Raw genomic sequence first — 13,940 nt, 5'->3', positions numbered from 1 at the left:
GTGATTTTTGACCCTCCCCAAGATTTTTTATATATTAGCGTAAAATATTTAATTTAGGCATAATATAGATATTTTAAGTAATTTTTGACTCTTTTACTCTATTTTATTACAAGAAAACAAAATTTACAAAAATAGATTCATTAATGTTTTATAGTCATTTTTAATCTTAAAAAAAAATATACAACAATAATATCGTATTTTTATTTTAATATGATATTTGAAAATACCAAAAATAGATTTGTTTAATGGTTAGTTTTATTTTAAATAATTATTTGAATAGTAGTAATAATTAATAAATGGGCCCGTATTTTTAATCTCGTTCGCAGCGAAAGAATAGAACTTGGGCTCGAGCAACCCATTTTTAGGCTTAATTTTGGACCTAGCTCACAATTGCCAAGCTCATAATTCCTAGGACCATACCCCTAAACCTAAAAACCCTACCAAAAAACCAACAATATAAAAAGAAGAAAAAGAGAAAAGAAAAACGGGAACAAAAGACGCTGAAAAGGACGAAAACAAAAACGAAAAGCTGCACAGGACCTCCCCCCCCACCCCCCGGGCGTTGTCTTCTCCAAACGACCCATTGCCATTGTTATTCTTCTGCAACAGAGAACCAAAACAAAGCACCCCCTCTCCCCGCTGCCTTTTCTCCAACAGCAAAACCAACAAACACGAGCCGCTGCTGCTTCTCCATCAAGCGACCCCATCATTGCCTGAAACTCGCCGGCAAAACGAGCTCCACCAGCTCGTCGGAGTAACGAGTTCCGAACGCGACGAGTAGAACCAAGCGACCTCACACCAGTAGCTTCCAACGAGCCCCCCTTTTTGAACCTGGAACGATCATCTTCTTCATGAAGATTGAAGAAGTTAGCTCTTCATCTGTCTAACACCAAAAACGACCCCCCTTGTATTCCATCTCCTTCACAACCCCAGTTCTAGTCGCAACACCAACCAAAAACACTTCCCTGACCAAGAAAGCCCTCCATCGTCGTAGCTTCCCATCTACAACACACACGCACATAGCTGCAACGGGAGGGCAGCAGCAGCGAAAGCAGCAGGGGTGAAAGGGAGGCGACGAGTGGCGTTCGAAAAGTCGATGAAATAGTAGTCTCGATATAGGTTCGTCCAAGCTGTCCGTCTGCGAATCCGAGGTGTCGATGCAAGGTCCGTTGGATCCTTCTCTGTTTTTGTACGTGTTGACTTTGATCATCAATAAAATTTATTCGACAATTGGATTTTCCGATGTTGAGACTCGAAGCAAATTTGAAAAAAAAAATTCAGTTTCTAAGATTGATTTTGAAACTGCGTAGCCTCGTTTCGCTGCTGGAATTTTGTTGGTTTGAGTCAATTTTGGAACTTGCTTGTGAGATCTGCTCGGAGCCAGTCGTTGAAGTCTCGAGGTCGTTTCATCGAGGGCCGGTCACGGTTTGATTTTCGTACAAATTTCCATCGGAGCTTGCCGTTGCACTTTCATTTGGCTACAGTGAAAAGTCCGTTTTGATTCATCTCATTTACATGACTTTAAAGTCTCATGTGTTTTGGCTGAAATTTCTCTTTGGTTTAATAATCATACTTTCTTGTTGCTGTTTATAAAATAAAATCTGACATGGATTAATTTGCTACATATATTTGTTTAAATTGAAGCTCAAAACCTTTGAAATCAAAAAAGGGCAAATGTAATTGAGCAAGATATATATACATGATATTAGTTGTTGTTTCCAATTGACTTTGTATGGTATTGAAGTTTAGTCATAAGTTTCTTTCCCTCTGTTTCGTTTCATTGGATGGTTATTTGGCATTTTGGTTCCTTCTGTTTTGATTGATGTTTGTCTTAATAGGTGTTTGTGAGCACCTAATTTTTTATAATATTTTTTTTATCACTTCTTCTATGTAAATATTTTAGGGGTTTTAACCTATAATTTTTAGCTTTGTTACACTTTTTATTATAGGGTAAAAATACAAAATTTAAAAGGTGAATTATTACTATTACTATTACTATTATTTTATTTTTATTTTTATTTTAAAATAAAAATAAAAAATTACGAAAAAATATTAATTTTTTTAAATTTTCGGGAGTGATTTAAAAAATAAGAAAAAGGGAAGTATTGAATAAAAAAAATAAAAGTAAAAGTAGGGGGAATTCTCTTTTAAAAAGTAAAAGAAAGTAGAAAATTAAAAAAATAAAAGTAAAGTTTTGTGGAATTTTTAAAAAATAAAAAGTAAAAGTAAGTTGGAATTAAAAAATAAATATAAAGGTATCTGAAAATTAAAAAAATTTAAAGTAAAAGAAATTAGCATTTTTAAAAGAAAAGCAAAAGAAAGTGGATTGTTTTTTAAGAAAAGTTAAATAAAGTGTAATTCTCTTTTAAAAAGTAAAAAAGGTGAGATTTTAAATAAGATAAAAGTAATTAAAATTGAAATTTAAAAAATAAAATAAATAAAGGTGGGATTTCTTTTTATAAAAAAATAAAAGCAATTTGTAAGTGGGATTTCTTTTAATTAAAAAATAATAAAATATTTTTTAAAAACAAAATCTGAAAAATCTCGAAAATTTTGCTATAAATAGGAAAGAAAAAAAAAAGAAGAGAGGAGAAGAAAAACAAGAGGGGGCGGAGAGAGCGGTATACACTCGATATACACTCTGGATACACTGGATATACAGGGGCAGAATTCATTTTGGAGAGTGTAAAAAAGATAGAACCAAATTTTCTAAAATATTGAGAGCGGAAGAACACCAGAGAGAGTTCAAAGCTAGAAAGAGAAAACAAAGAGAGATTTCCGGACTATTTTTCTTCTCCATTTTCACTGATTTTCTCCGTGTTGCTGGGATTTCTGGATTGAGGTGTTGAAGCTACTGTGTTGGGCTTTCTGCTGCTGTATTTTGCTGTTTGCTATTGCTGATTGCTTACCCCATTTTTCTGTTCTACATACCAGGTACATGTCCTGAAACTCGATGTATGAAAATATCCAGTTGAAAATGAATGAAGTGGAGGCCTATTGTTGTTGAAGTGGACGCCTATTGTTGATTTACTGCTTTCATTATACTGTAATAACCGTACTGATGGACTGTTAATTATAAGTTTGTGCATTTGAACCGTTAAGTGTGTGTTAGATATTTAGAAATGCATATGAGTTTAGTTGAGTATTCGTTGTAATAATTCCATGCTGGACTAACAGAATAGTTTCTATTAGTTTAGTTAATTTCCGGTTTTCCTAGATCTGTAAAAATGGTATTTTCAAGCTGTGATAAATTAGGTTGTAGACTGTTAAAGTAGTGTGATACTTCTTCTGATCATGGGAGCTTTATATTTAGTAGTGATGATGTGAGTTAATCTATAATTCTGAGTTTGAGTGGTTGTGTGTGGGTTCGAAATCAGAAAGTTAAAAGTAGATATGAGATATGTAATTCGTAAGGTTAATTTAGGCAATCCATTTTCGTCCAACATCCTTAATTCTAGAGTTTCAATTCTCATATGTGGTCACATTAGTGTTTAATCAAAGTTCATGAGTCAGCATTTTAATAAAAATGAGTCATAGTAGGGAATTTGAAATTTGAACTAGTATGCACCATGTTTGAAATTGTGGCAGTTTACGTGGGTCATGAAATCTGAAATCAGTTGCTTTCCAACTCATGTTTAATGTTGCATTGAATTTATTTTACTGGCTAGTTAATTTTAGTAGTAGATTCATCAGATTTGTGTTCTTAATTAAATTGAAATTCCATTTCGTGTAAAGACAAGGCTTAACATGCTAGTCCCTAAACGTTTGGGCTTCGGGATAATTGATGCACGGCCCAGGCCAGTTTTGGCCCCTTTCTCATTTAGGCCTGGACCAAGGTCTGTTTTGGCCGATTTTATGGTGTATATATGGTTTTAAATTCCCTCTGCTGGGCTCACATCGGAGCCCAATGGTCGGATGTTGGTGCAAAAATATTACTTAGTTTGCATCAGTCCAGTAACAAATTAATTAGGGCCTTTCTTTTATTTTAGAGACAAATTAAGTAGAAAACTATAGATTGCTCTATGTTTGCACTTTAAAATAATAAAATGGGATAAGCCTCGCTAAACAAAATACATAAATTGCGGGGCCCTCGATAATTGTATATATTAAAATACTTAGATTTCGGGACGAGCCGTTTAGCGAATTTCATGGCCTTCCCCAAAATAATAATGCGTTAGTCTCTTTAGGCGCGTATTTTAATAACTTTACCTCCCTAAACTCGGGTGCGCATTTATGTGACCCAAATCCAAATCCCAACGGTGTTAAAGTATGTCCAAAAACCATGGGTGCATTTATGTGACGTGATTCAAGACTTGTTTTAATGACGTTGCAATTTTCTTTAAAAATGAATAAAAACGGTTAAGGTTAAAATTTGCACATAGGTTCATAATTGTTAAAATCAGATAATTTAAGCCAAATATAACAGTTGAGCGACTGTGCTAGAACCACGGAACTCGGGAATGCCTAATACCTTCTCCCGGGTTAACAGAATTCCTTACTCAGATTTTTGGTTCGCGGACTGTAATACAGAGTCAATCTTTTCCTCGATTCGGGATTCAACCGGTGACTTGGGACACCATAAATCTCCCAAGTGGCGACTCTAAATCTTTAATACTAAATCCCGTTTTGATTGTCCTTAATTGGAAAAACTCTCTTATGCCCTTGCGGGTGTAGTTAATAAGGAGGTGTGACAGCTCTGGCGACTCTGCTGGGGACCAAGAACCCAGAACTTTTGGTTCAGGGTTCAGAATTCGAGCTTATAATAATTGTTATATCTGGCTTTGTTTATTATCTGATTTTATTACATGTTTGGGTCTAATGTGCTAAATGTTGCTTTTACCGCTTTGATATTATCTGAACTGTATATATAAACTGCTACGAAATCCCTCTCTTCTCTCTCTTGAGGAGTGCACGCTGGTCGTGACTTCTTTCTGTTAGTGTCTTATTCCAAATAGAACGAGGTTCGGACAAGTTGCAAAATCGGATGATCTTTTGGTTACCGATACGCAGCCCCCCGGCTCGAGTTGTCCACTCGGGTAAGCCAGGTCTAGAACAAATAAACCTAGGTTTTAAACCTAGTATAACAATACCTCATGCCAGATCCCTAGTAGGAACGCTTGTTTGCATCATGTGCATTTTGACTTTGGGGACTCAACACAGGGGTTGAGTCCGTCTAGGACAGGTGTAACCAAAATAACAGACCATCTTGATGCATCCTATGTGCTACATGTTGCATTTCTTCGAGGGTAAAAGGGTCATTTGGCGGACTAATGATAGTTGAGGGCAAATGAAAAAAAAAAGAAAAAAAAAGAGAGGGTGAAGTGTGAAGATAAAGCAAGTGGGGCCTAATTATGTTTTCTGTTACATTTGTTAAGAGAAAAAAAAAGAGCTTGGAAAATTCAAAAGATTTTTATACTTTTTCATCATTTTTCAAAAATCAAAAATCAAAAAAAGGGAAAAAGAAAATAAATAAAAAAAGAGTTTACATATTTCATCATTTTTTCAAAAAAAAAGAGAGAAAAAAAACATATTTTCTCTAAATTAGTTGTTATTTTTACTTCTCGCCCGTATCCTATCAGCCCGAACTACGCGAACCTGATTCTCGTCCATCGGGGCGGGATACATAGGCAACCCACATAGGTTCCGGTCTTCTTAGGTTCTTGGCTTTGCGGGGTCTTAGCCAAATTTTGCACTTCTAGTCACTTTTTGGCCAAATAAGCTATTTTGCAAAAATAGCCTCAATCATGTCTTGCATGTGTCCAGTAGGGAGTGTTATTGTCTCACATAGTGTTGGTTTAAAGTTTTCTCATACAGGTGTGGATTTATTTACCGGAGTTTGAGCATGACAGACACCCCGTGACCATCCAGTCAGGATCGCTCAATCAGGAGTTGCTTAAGGAGATTTGTTTTATTTTTATGTTTTGAGTCCGTTCTTCATTTTATGTCTGTCTTTTACTTTCTAGTTTTGTACAATAATGTCAAGTCTTTTGTTATTGTATTTTCTTCTTTATATTTGAAAAACATGTGTTGTAACTCAAAAATCCAGAAAAAAAGAGATATTGCATTTTATATTTCTGTTATAAGTTTTCTTTAGATTACTAATTCTAGAAATGGAAAAAAGAAAAAATTTTGAGGTTGTTTTTCCTTTAGGCAATCAATATCTAGGACTTAAAATGAATTGTTTTTATGTTTCCTTTAAGTATATTAGGACCAAAATTTCAAAACAAAAAGAGAATTTTCTTTTAGTACTTCTTTAAAAGCTTTATTTAAGTTGTTAATTCAAAATCTAAAAAGATTTTCTTTTGAGAATTTTCTTTGGGAAATTAGTGAAAAATGAAAAAATAAATTCTTTTTATTTTCTTTAGGATATTGTACATAGAAGAGAAAAAAAGACAACATACTTTACCTTTGATTTATTTTCGGAGTTTCTCTTTTAGGCAATCAAAATTGAAATCAAGAATATTTTTTTTTGCTTGTTTCGAAATCTTGCGTCAAGATATCAAATGAAAATTCAAAATATTTTTCTGTGGTTTATTCTTTAGATTTTCTTCCTAAAAAAAAGAATCAAATTTTTTTTTCTTTCTCTTCTACGATTTCCCCTTAATAATTCTCATAGAGTATTTGTTTCCAAAAGAGATAAAAAATATGTGTTCGTTAAGCTTGAGTTTGGAATAGGTTATAGAACATTCAGTTTAGAAAATTCAAATTCTTTTAGTTCTTTTTTTCATCAGAATAGTCATTAAGGTAAAAAAAATGTTAGTTTGTTTACTTTATTCTCGATCTTCCAGAACTACGCAAAGATCTGATTCATGCGGGGTCATGATACGTAGGCAACCTACATAGGGTTCGATCGAATCACTTTTTTTATTAAAAGAAAGGAAAAAGGGAAACGGAAAAAGAGAAAAAAAAGGTGAAGTCATGGGATGTGAGAAATGAGAAGGAAGAAAAAGAGCGATAATCAGAAAGAAAAAGGGGAAGGAAAATGAGCGAGCTAAGAAGTACCAGAAAAACAAAGAAAAGAGAGGTTGAAATGAACAAAATGGGATGATGCCAACTGACCTTTGTACCCTCGAAGTCATTTTAGAACCGATAACTGTGGCTAGGTGCATTGCACATGAAGTGAGATTATCTTATGTTAAATGCCCTAACGCTAACGTGATGGTTTCCTTTTGTTATATTCAAGAGCAGAAGGGTGGTTGGTTTGTGGTGGATATGCCGATTTGAGCCTTAAATGGGCTGAACTATAGTTTTTGTTGTTTAATCAAACTATTATAATTGTGGACACGTTCGCGTGACACGGTTATGATTTCTTTAAAAATAAATCGGAGTATACGTTCGCGTAACTTCGGCTAAACTTTCTTAATAATAATAATGCGTTATTAATTGTGAACACGTTCGCGTGACATGATTTTTGACGCGCCAAACAGATAGGTACACGTACGCGTGACTCATTTCGAGATAATTTTTCTTTATTAAAGCGTTGTAAAAGGTAAAAGTACATAGGTTCCGAAATCCGTAATTAGACAATTTAGTCAAGCCAAGTATAATCAAAGCGGTCGTGCTAGAACCACGGAGCTCGGGAGTGCCTAACACCTTCTCCCGGGTTAACATAATTTCTTACCCGAATTTCTAGTTCGTGGATTGTTAAACAGAGTCAAGCTTTTCCTCGATTCGGGATTCAACCGGTGACTTGGGACACGATAAATTTCCCAAGTGGCGACTCTGAATCTTTTGACAATAAATCCCTTTTCGATTGTCCTTTAATTGGAAAAACTCCCTTTATACACCCCTCTCGGGGGTGTAGTAAAAAGGGAGGTGTGATAGCTCTGGCGACTCTGCTGGGGAACGAACTCAGAATCTCTGGTTCAGGGTTCAAGAATTCGAGCTTGCTAATATGATTTTGCTTGGCTTCATTTATTGTTAATGTTACTGTATTCTATGAATTTTTGTGCTAAATGCTATCTGTTTACCGCTTAATATTGTTTGAATTGTATATAACTGTCTTTTTACGCCACCCCTCTAAGTCTTCTGAAAATGGTGCATACGTTCGCGTGACCCACTTTTTCTGTAGAAATTATACCAAATAGTTCGAGGCTGGGCAAGCGACAAGGCCGGGTAGACTTCAGTGCTCCCGGTACGTCGCCCCCTCTTCGGCCCCAGTTGTCCGCTCGGGTAAGCCAGGTCTAGAACAATACACCCAGGTTTTAAATCTAGAATAACACAGCCTCATGCCGGATCCCTAGTAGGAACGCTTGTTTGCATCACGTGCGTTTGACTTTGGGGACTCAACACAGGGGTTGTGTCCGTCTAGGACAGGTTTACCCAAATTAAAAGACCATCCTGATGCATCTTACGTGCTACTTGCGCATCTGTTTGTTTCGGCTTGCATGTTGACCGACTTCTAGAATAGGGAAAGAAAATCAAAAAGAAAAAAAAGAGAAAAATATAAAATCAAAGAGTGAGAGGTAGGTATTGAGAAAATTCTGAAAATCTGCCAAAATACTGAAAAAAAGGTCATTTCAAAATGAGCCAAAATTTTGAAGTGTCATGTTTTCCTGTTCCGTCAAAACTGGGCGAACTACGCGGGTCTGATTCTCACCGGATGTGAGATACGTAGGCAAACCTCGTCGGTTCTGGCCCATAATTTTTAAAAAAATCCAAAAATATTTTCGTTTACTTCCTCTCTAGAAAGGTTTTTTAGACCACAATTTTCAAAAAATCCAAAAAATATTTTTCATTCCTTGCTTCTTTAGAAAGCCTTTCTTTTAGACCCTAATTATTTTTAAAAACAAAATATACAAAAATATTTTCTTTTAATTTCTTCCAAAAATCCAAAAATATTTTCATTCTTCTTTCAAAATTGTAAAGAAAATTCAAAATTCAAAAAATATTTTTTTAGAAGCATTTCTTTCATAAATTCAAAATAAAATTCAAAAAATATTTTCTTTCTTCTTTAGAAAGTTTTTCTTTCGAAATTCCAGAAAAAAAATCTTTCTTCTTTAGAAGCCTTTCTTTGTAAAAATGCTGAAGAAAAATCAAAATCAAAATCCAAAAATATTCCCTTTCTTCTTTATAAGTCTTTCTTTCGAAAAAATAAAATATAAAATTCAAAAAAAGTTAGTTTATTTACTTTATTCATGATCTTCCCGAACTACGCAAGATCTGATTCATGTTCCCACATGATACGTAGGCAACCCACATCAGGTTCGATCAACCATGGAAAAGAAAAATGAAAAAAAATGAAAAAAAAATGAAAAATGTTGATAATAATAAGGACCAACTAAGTCCATTCTAACATGTTTTTGTTTTGAATTGTGAAGAAAGTTGAGGTGGTCGGTTTGTGGTAAGCTGAAAACGCAAGATCCAAGAAAAAATGATAACTGACATCGAAGCTGTTAGAAGTGCTCAAGAGACTCAGGGTCAGAGGGTTCAACAAGAGTCTACTATGTTTGAGAAAAACAGAATACTGAAACAGCAAATGACCGAAATGTGTCAAGCATGGGCCAGTGGACAAGGACAGCCTCGTCATGAGTCACAATTCGCTACACAGCAAGAGCAGTACTACTCTCCTAAGTACCACTCATACTCGTTTGATCTTCCTGCAAACATTGAGAAGCCTGCCCGAAAGATGGTACAGGAAGAAATGACCCAAAGAGTGAAAAGCTTAGAACAACGGTTGAAAAACATGCAAGGGTTGGCAGGTCAAAAGAGTGTTGCCTTCAAAGATCTATGTATGTTCCTCGATGCCCACTTGCGGCCTGGTTTCAAGACTTCCAAATTTGAAAAGTATGATGGACATGGAAACCCCATAGCCCACCTGAAAGGTATTAAAATCAACTGAGAGGTGCGGGAAGAAATGAAGAATTGTTGATGGTTTATTTTGGGGAAAGCCTTACGGGAGTAGCCTCCGAATGGTTTATGATCAAGACACGTCTCGCTGGTATGTCTGGGATGACATGGTACATGCCTTTGTCAAACAATTCCAATACAACATCGACATTGCCCCAGATCGCATTTCCCTTTCAAACCTGAAGAAGAAACCAAGTGAAAGTTTCAGGGAATATGCCATTAAATGGAGAGAGCAAACAGATCGAGTTAAGCCACCCATGGATGACCACGAGCTCATCACCATCTTCCTTCAAGCGCAAGAGCCAGATTACTTTCAAAACATGATGTCCGCAGTTGGCAAATCCTTCTTGAAAGCAATCAAAATGGGAGAAATGGTAGAGAATGGTCTTAAGACAGGAATAATTATAAGTCAAGCATTTTTTAAAGCCGAAAATTAGGATGTCCGGGTTGAATCTGATAATTTTAGCGACACAAATGAGAAGGTTGAAGAAATCATGATGACATCAGGGTCGAGAAGAGGTCCCAGGAGAACATCTCGAAGGTATGAGCAACCTCCTCAAGTTTTTCATGACTCTCCTGAGCATTGCTATCCACCTCAGAACCCACGATACTCTATCGCTCCACATCAGTATGTTGTCCAGCCACCAAAACACCCCAGAAGGCGAGCACGAGCATCACAAAATCTCTACCAGCTTGCACAAAATTTTCAGGTACCCTATAACCCACATACAGGCCAGAGGTATAGAGGGGAACAAAAGTTGAAAGATAATTTTACACCAATAGGAGAGTCCTATGTAAGCTTGTTTGAGAAATTAAAGCATTATGACATGATTGCACTTATTCCTCCAAATCATGTGGACCCACGTGTAAGAAGCTTTGACCCTTCTAAAAGGTGTGAATACCATTCCAATGCCCAGGGGCACAATGTTGAAAACTGTCGGGATATGAAAAGAGAAATAGAAAGGATGATCCAGGAAAAACTGATTGTGATCCAAGACAGTGGCGCCCAGAATATCGTGCAGAATCTTTTACCTGCACATGATGACGCACACTTTGTGGGGATGATGCGTGGTGACAGGAAGTATGAGAATCCTCTCGGAATTTGCTAACTGAAGTTAATAATTTTGAAATTGGAGAAGGTTATGTTGATCCTGATGAGCAAATTTGTGGCTAAATGTCAAGCTGGGTAATTAAAAAGTCATTCCCTCCTCACTAGGAAGGAATCTTGGTAGTTTGTTTTGATGTTTTTTCTATTATTTGGGTTATTTCAGGGTTGTGATCCAGATTTTATTTGTTTTATTGAGTCAAACCCTTCTATCCCTCCATTTTGTTTGTGTGAGTCCTGTCTTTCCGTTCTTTTGCTATTTTCATTAGCCGGGTTATTTAAGGTTGTAACTCGGAATTTAGGTTGTTTGTCTTGTTGTTTACTCAATGAAATACAATTGTCCTTTTGTGTCATTCCATGCTTAGTTCTTTTCCCGATAGTCTTAATGACATGACATGCATGCGGAAATTTTGGTCAGATCTTAGGAACTGATTTAATCTGGAATTTGATAACTAAAAAAAAATACTTTTGAGGATGAATAAAGAGTTGAAATACTTTGGAACTAAGGTCGAGTAAAATTCACCTTCAAATTATTGTGAAGATCGGTCTTGAGGATGTTTAATCAATTGAAGTTTGTTGGAAAGTTTGTCACTAAGGTATGGAGAAATGTCTTGTGACCACGACACACAAAGAGGACAAACATGTTCGTCAATACTGTGATCGCGAAGGATACTATGTTTAGCGTTCTCAAGGCTGGGAGGCCCTTTTTCTGCTACCCAAATACTTTATACCCTTTGTCACCCCTTTTGAGCCTGTGTTATTTTCTTTGACTACCCTTTTTTGGAATCAAGTTTAGAGTCAAAAAAAAAGAAGAGAAAAAAGAAAGCTCTTTGAAAGTTCAAGTGAAAAAAAAAGAAGAAAGAAGAAGAAAAAGAACTGTCGAAGGTCCATGCCCTCAAAAATAGAAGCTGAGGCAAATAAAAAAGGAAAAAGAAAAGGAAAAAAAAGAGAAGAAAAAAAAAGGAAAAAAAAGAGAAAAAAGAAAAAGAAACAGAAAGAAAGATGAAAAATAGTTTAGGTCAGATGTTTGAACTACGTTCGACCTGATTCCTTAAAAGGGATACGTAGGCAGCCTCACGGTTCGGTCCAACCAAATAAGAATTTAGAAGAAAAAGAAAAAAAATAGAAAAATAGAAAAAATCCAAAATCCCCAGCATCTGAAACTGGGGCAGATATTTTATTTCATTTTTTGAAAGAGTCGATTCTAAGAGTTGTAAGCCTACAACTCCTCATTTTGAGTTTATTTTAAGCCTTCATGCTGACCTTTCTTTCCAACCCTATCCAAAAATCTTCCAAATAAAGACCTCCCGATGCGCCTTCAAGAATGCCAAGAGAAGCATGCAATGAGCAACGACAGTCACGCGACATAGAACACTGTCAAGATGCTCGCACAAGAAAAGCGAAAGAAAAAGAAAAAAGAAAAATGAGAGAGTCTTCTTAGTGAAAACCCTCACGGGCACTGTAAGACGACGGTAAGCAGAGATGAATAAATGAGAGAGACTTGTTAGTGAAAACCCCTCAGGGCACCAGTAGTCGAAAGTGAGTTATAAAGCTGGTATGGAGAATTGGCATAAACAAGCCCGACTTCAAAGGTCATAAGAATACAAAAGGGAAGAGTGAATTAGTTTGATAGATCGGCCATGACCATTAAGGCTAGTTAGTGAAAAAGAAAAACTCTTCATTCTATCCTTCCGACAGGGGCATTTTTAGTTAATAATTGTCTCTTTGCATCATTTTGTCCTTCACTCCGAGTCGGTCCTTGTCAAAACAAGTAAGAAAAGATTTCAAAATCTGCTACCAGCTTTTCAATTGTGCAAAGTAAATTTGGCCAGCAAACTCAGTTGTTAATGTAAACATGCCTTGAGGATTCATACAAAGGCTCTCCCAGAAGACTCTTGTCAGCCTGCTTGGTGCAAACAAAGATAACTTGTGATTCTCTCTGATAGACAAATCGCTCAAAGTAGGAAGTCATTCAAGATATCAGAAAAGGTCATCTAAGAAAAGATCTCCGGTTGGGATAATGCCGATTAAGCCAGAAATACAAATGGTACCGGGTGTGAAACAGTAAGAGCTGGTGAAGAATAAAAGTTTCTTGAGATCGACTCAAGATGATCGAGCAAAAGCCAAGCTGTTCAAGGCTCAAGGCCACAAACCGACCACCATTTTCAAAACTGACAAATTTTTCTTTGTATGAAACAGGAACAAAGCAATGCAAGGAATGTGGTTAAAAAAAAGAAGGGAAAAGAAAAGAGAAAAAGAAAGAAAAATAGAAAAAAAGAGAAGAAAAAATGAAAGTGAAAAGAAGAGAAGAGTCGACAAAGGGAAGTTTCTAAAATTTTTGCCTTTTTCTATCTTGCTCATGTGCATAAAATTTTGTCATTTGGTCGTCACATTTTGCCTCCTAGGATAAATGGTCCTAGTCTGATGGATTTTCCTCCCAATACAATCTTAGTCTGATGAATTTTTTTCCTAAGATAGAAGACCTAGTCTGATGAATTTTCTCCTAGGATCAAAATCTTAGTCGGATGAATCTTTCTCCTAAGATAATAAATTAGAAGACCTAGTCTGATGACTTTTCTCCTAGGATCAAAATCTTAGTCTGATGAATTTTTCTCCTAAGATAGAAGACCTAGTCTGATGACTTTCTCCTAGGATAGAAATCTTAGTCTGATGAATCTTTCTCCTAAGATACCAAAAAAAGTGATCTAATCTGCTGAATCTTTCTCCTAGGATCGAAATCTTAGTCCGATGAATCTTTCTCCTAAGATAAAGAAACCTAGTCTGACGAATTTTCTCCTAGGATAGAAATCTTAGTCTGATGAATTTTTCTCCTAAGATAGAAATCTTAGTCTGATGAATTTTTCTCCTAAGATATGAAAACCTAGTCTGATGAACTTTCTCCTAGGATAAACGTCTTAGTCGGATGAATCTTTCTCCTAAGATACCAAAAAAAGGGACCTAGTCTGATGAATCCTTCTCCTAAGAT

The 13,940-nt window shown here is 35.9% G+C and overlaps 1 long non-coding RNA gene across 1 annotated transcript; it reads left to right on the top strand.

The window, feature by feature from the left end:
• Window positions 1–254: 254 nt before the first annotated feature.
• Window positions 255–3,142, top strand: LOC107811246 (uncharacterized). The gene is made up of 2 exons (XR_001653874.2): window positions 255–1,490; window positions 2,935–3,142. It is a non-coding gene; the product is annotated as an uncharacterized LOC107811246 (long non-coding RNA).
• Window positions 3,143–13,940: the final 10,798 nt, after the last annotated feature.

This window comes from Nicotiana tabacum, chromosome 6 (genome assembly GCF_000715075.1).
Source record: "Nicotiana tabacum cultivar K326 chromosome 6, ASM71507v2, whole genome shotgun sequence".
NCBI classification, from domain to species: domain Eukaryota; kingdom Viridiplantae; phylum Streptophyta; class Magnoliopsida; order Solanales; family Solanaceae; genus Nicotiana; species Nicotiana tabacum.
This window is presented reverse-complemented; position numbering and strand designations above follow the sequence as displayed.